The sequence below is a fragment of the Pistacia vera genome, unplaced genomic scaffold, assembly GCF_008641045.1.
Source record: "Pistacia vera cultivar Batoury unplaced genomic scaffold, PisVer_v2 Contig283, whole genome shotgun sequence".
Lineage (NCBI taxonomy): Eukaryota > Viridiplantae > Streptophyta > Magnoliopsida > Sapindales > Anacardiaceae > Pistacia > Pistacia vera.
The window spans coordinates 489,190-494,022 of record NW_022196094.1 but is presented as its reverse complement, the minus strand read 5'-3'; the positions used below and the strand labels follow the sequence as shown (position 1 = coordinate 494,022).

Sequence of the window (4,833 nt, the reverse complement as noted above, 5' to 3'; positions counted from 1 at the left end):
GAGGATATGGTTCGATCCAAAACCAGCTTGACTCCACCAATTGTTCGACCCAGCATAAGCTCATCGAGTTATAGCTCGACCCAGTACAAGCTAGTCACGAACAATCCGAGTGATCGTTCAACCAATTCCTAGATAACTTCAGATCTCAGATTTCTTGGGAATGATCAGATTGACAGCAATCTTTGCACAATCACAATTCCCAATAGCGAGAATATCGGAATTGCATTTCAATTTAATTTAATCCCTTTATTTTCGCTCTTTCCTTTGTACAAACTTTATATATAAACCCCCTCAAACGATGAGGAAGAGGTTGGAAAATATTCCTAAAATTACTATTGTAAACTCTCATAGCAAATACAAAGAACAGTAGACGTAGGCTCAAGAGTTCATCTCGCCAAACCACTTTAAAATGCTTTTTGCCATTCAATTTACTGCATCCATTATTCATTCATTGTTGGTTATCTGTAATCACGTATACACCAATTCCAATCCCGCCAAGGTCGATTGGATCACTCTTTTGATTCAAGCATGTGAATTCTTTGACATGAATAGTTGTGGAACCTAGCTTGGATTTGGTCTACTCTACTGTCCTTATGGAAAACAAATATAGCACTATAGTTTGCAGAGATATTCTTGACACCCATATATTACCTAAAATTTTCATTGTTAATATTGGGGATGATATTGCTACTTTATCAAACTTGGGGCGCGAAAAAAACTCTCCATAGTTTGCATGTTAAATTAAATTTCTCCTTCAATTATATGAGTTTTAGTAGATTTATTATCTTAAATATTTACTGGTATTATTTGAAAATAAAAAAATATATATTCATTTAATTAGTTTTGGTTTGACGCAGACTCGCAGAGCGGCAGAGCTTCACTCAAAAGTTTCTACCCTCACCCTCACCCTCACCGCCTCACCACCAACAAAGTGTAGCAGAGATATTAAATGATAACAACTGCTTTCATGAACTCCATTAATGCACCCTCTCTACCACATTCAATTCAAAAACTCTTTTATAAGTATCTTTACTACATCAGAACTCTTTCATATCCAACCAAACCCACAAAGCTCTTCTGTTTCATCTTCTTTCTCTCAACAACACTACTCCTTAACTCAGTCACAATGGCAACCCAAGAAGTGGAGAAGAAATCACAAGACACAGTGAAGGTGAAAGTCACCGGCAAAACCCATGTCAAGCCCGGCAAGATAATAGGAAGAAGAGAATGCCAATTGATCACCTTCGATCTTCCATATCTAGCTTTTTACTACAACCAGAAGCTGCTTCTTTATAAGGGTAACGACGAGTTCGACGCCATGGTTGAGAAACTCAAGGACGGGTTGAAGGTTGTTCTGGAAGAGTTTTATCAGCTGGCTGGGAAACTTGGAAAAGATGAAGAGGGAGTTTTTAGAGTGGAGTATGACGATGAAATGGAGGGCGTTGAGGTGAGTGAAGCGGTGGCTGAAGAGATCGGAGTGGATGATCTGACGGTGGAGGAGGGCACCAACAGTTTGAAGGACTTGATTCCTTACAACAATATCTTGAACTTGGAGGGTCTTCACAGGCCTCTATTGGCAATTCAGGTAAACTAAAAAAAATCTTTTCTTTATACATAAATGTTGTTTAGCTTCATGTTTTAGTTAATCAATGAATTTCATTTCTTAAACAAATCAAGATTATAATAACTAATCACTGATTACAGATATCTTTCATCTCATTTAAGACTCTTGCTGTCACTTAATTAAGTAATTGGTACACTATTTCTGTCTGTGATAAATGAGCTTCTTGGTAAGATGAAACACCTGTTTTGTTAACCATGTGGCCACCAATGCGACTGTTCACAACAGTGATTCTGACAAATGTAGTCAAATTTTGTGTATGATAATTATGTCCTACACTTCGAAATTGAAATCCAAATAAGGTCCATCTTCCTAGTAGCAAAGGCATACATGGTTGGTCCAAATTAAATAAAAATATATAAAAGACAAATTTATAGATTAGGTAAGAGTATGTCTCTATTTTTTTTTCGGTGATCAGAGGTGTCCGGGTCAATTTACATGCATCTCAATTAATCTTCAGGACCATGAAATGAACGATCGAGTAAATCCCCTTAATGATCACCCTCATTAGTATTTGGGGAAACTCAAACTCAAGAACTCATATTAGACTCCTTTGCTCTTTTACCATTGGGCCACCTAGTGGTGGTTTATGAGTATTAGTGGTGGTTTATGAGTATCTCTGTTCTACCCATTTTTTTTTAAGATTCATGTTATGCAAAGAACGTATTATATGAGTATATTTTAATTTATATTTAAGTAATGCATCAGAAACTTATGGTTATGGGTAGTGAATAGTGATAGAACCATGAAGTAGGAGAAGTATAATTTGTAAAGGCATCAGCTTCCAACTCCAACCCACATCTTTAATACGAAGAAAGTAGTTAGGGACAATTACCTTCGGGCCAATATAGCAGGAAAATAACAATTTCATCCCTAAAATTTATAAACATTTAGGACCAATGTAGTAGTTAGGTTCCGGTTCCAACAAATTGGAACCAATACTGTGTAGTTCCGGTTCTAGTTTTAAATCAAAGGAACCGGAACGAGAACCAGGAACCAAAACTAAATTGATTTAATATTAAATAATATGGGGTTTTTGATATTTTGCATATCATATAATTATATAAGAGTATCTCCAATGAGATTCTTTATTTTAAAGAGCATATTTCATATAAATAAAGAGCATATTCATTAATTTCTAAATATAAAAAACAAAATTTGTATTCAAATCCAATGAACTATTTAAATTAGACTTAATAAATAGGAGAGAAAATTAATAATAAAATGTATAAAAACTTGTAATTTATTAAATAAAATTGGGATATAGAGTAAAATTTGACTTTCTAGATGTACAGAATCAAACTCATTCTTTAATTTATATTTAAAGAATAAAAAGTCTATTAAACTCTTGTTTTTATGAATAAACTCTTTATAATAAAAGGTTTGGGTCATATAAAAAATCCTTTGGAGATGCTCTAAGAAAATTTTGGTTTTTTTATCTTACTATTAAAAGTCTTATTAATTTTAATTAAAAGATCAGTTTTTCAAAATATTCTTATTAATATTTAAGTTTCACTTATTACTTGATTAAAAAATTAATATACATTGAAATATTTACGTTAAATAATAGCTTGTAAATATTTATTATCAGTGAAAACAAACAATTAAATGCTTATAATCAAGCATAAAGTATCAAATAAATATAAACAAATATATTATTTAATGTTTTGCATTTAATTATTAAGGGTGTAATTATAATTTTATAAGAGTTTATTTGTTATTTTTTTAAAAATAGGGTTAATTGATAACCGCAGTTCTGGTTCTAGTTTCGATTTCGATTCCAAATCAAAGGAACCGATCGGTTCATTTTTGGTTCTTTTGATTTTGGGGACCCGCCCACCCCTAGGCTGGTCCATTATGATTTCACCCCATTTATTGCTGATTTAAAGTTTAAACCATTGGATTTGGATCCTATAAAAGCCTCGCTATCATTTTCCTTTTAATGCTTTAACTCGTTAGTTTTCAATCATGTGAGCCGTCTGATGTTGATCTACGTTTATCCTGTGGCCACTAACTTTTTATCTTTATCATGACCCCACAGCTAACTAAACTTAAGGATGGACTTGCAATTGGATGCGCCTTCAATCACGCGATCCTCGATGGCACTTCCACGTGGCATTTCATGAGCTCATGGGCCCAGATATGCAGTGGCTCTCCCTCAATTTCAGTCCCACCCTTTCTGGAGCGTACGAAAACTCGCGACACGCGCGTGAAGCTGGACCTCACACTTCCCCCTAACCCAAATGCTGACGGTGAGGCCAAGGTGGACCCACAGCTCAGAGAGAGACTATTCAAATTCTCAGAGGAAGCCATTGACAAAATCAAATCAACAGTCAACTCTAACCCTCCATCGGACGGCTCAAAACCATTCTCAACATTCAATCACTCTCTGTGCATATCTGGCGCCACGTCACCCAAGCACGTAACCTGAAACCAGAAGACTACACAGTCTCACAGTGTTTGCTGATTGCCGGAAACGTGTGGACCCACCAATGCCCGAGAGTTACTTCGGAAACCTAATCCAGGCATATTCACCGTCACGGCCGCAGGATTATTACCGGGAATCCTCCGGAATTCGGTGCAGGTATGATACAAAGGCTATGAAATGCATAATGCGAAGGCTATGATGAACGTAACAAAGAGTGGGAGAGAGCACCAAAGATCTTTCAGTTCAAGGATGCTGGAGTGAACTGCGTGGCGATGGGGAGCTCTCCGAGGTTTAAGGTTTACGATGTGGATTTTGGGTGGGGGAAACCAGAGAGTGTGAGGAGTGGATCGAATAACAGGTTTGATGGGATGGTGTATTTGTACCAGGGAAGATGGAGGGAGAAGCATCGATGTGGAGATTACGTTGGAAACCGGTGCTCTGGAGAGGCTCGAGAAGGATAAGGAGTTTCTCATGGAGGTTTAATAACGTTTAGACAATATTTCAATTTGCATGGAATTGAGATACCCAGTCTAAGTTTATTTGTGTTTGTTTAATTAAGCTACGTTGCTTTTGCAATGACTTTTGCCATTTTTTACGTCTAGGGTTTGGTTATGATTGGAGTCTGATTGTCTCTTTTGAGCTAAGTTTCATGGATGTGTTGGCTTCAAATAATAATAATATTAATATGATTTATCAACCCAAAAAATTAAATAGAGTAGTACTCTTATCAATTTTTTTTTTTTTTCGTTTTATATTACAAATTCGCTATTTTCTTATATGCTAA

At 35.8% G+C, this 4,833-nt stretch overlaps 1 pseudogene; it reads left to right on the top strand.

Annotated features, from left to right (window-relative positions):
* The first annotated feature begins 885 nt into the window (after positions 1 to 885).
* LOC116134182 lies at positions 886 to 4,555 on the top strand (annotated as a pseudogene).
* Positions 4,556 to 4,833: the final 278 nt, after the last annotated feature.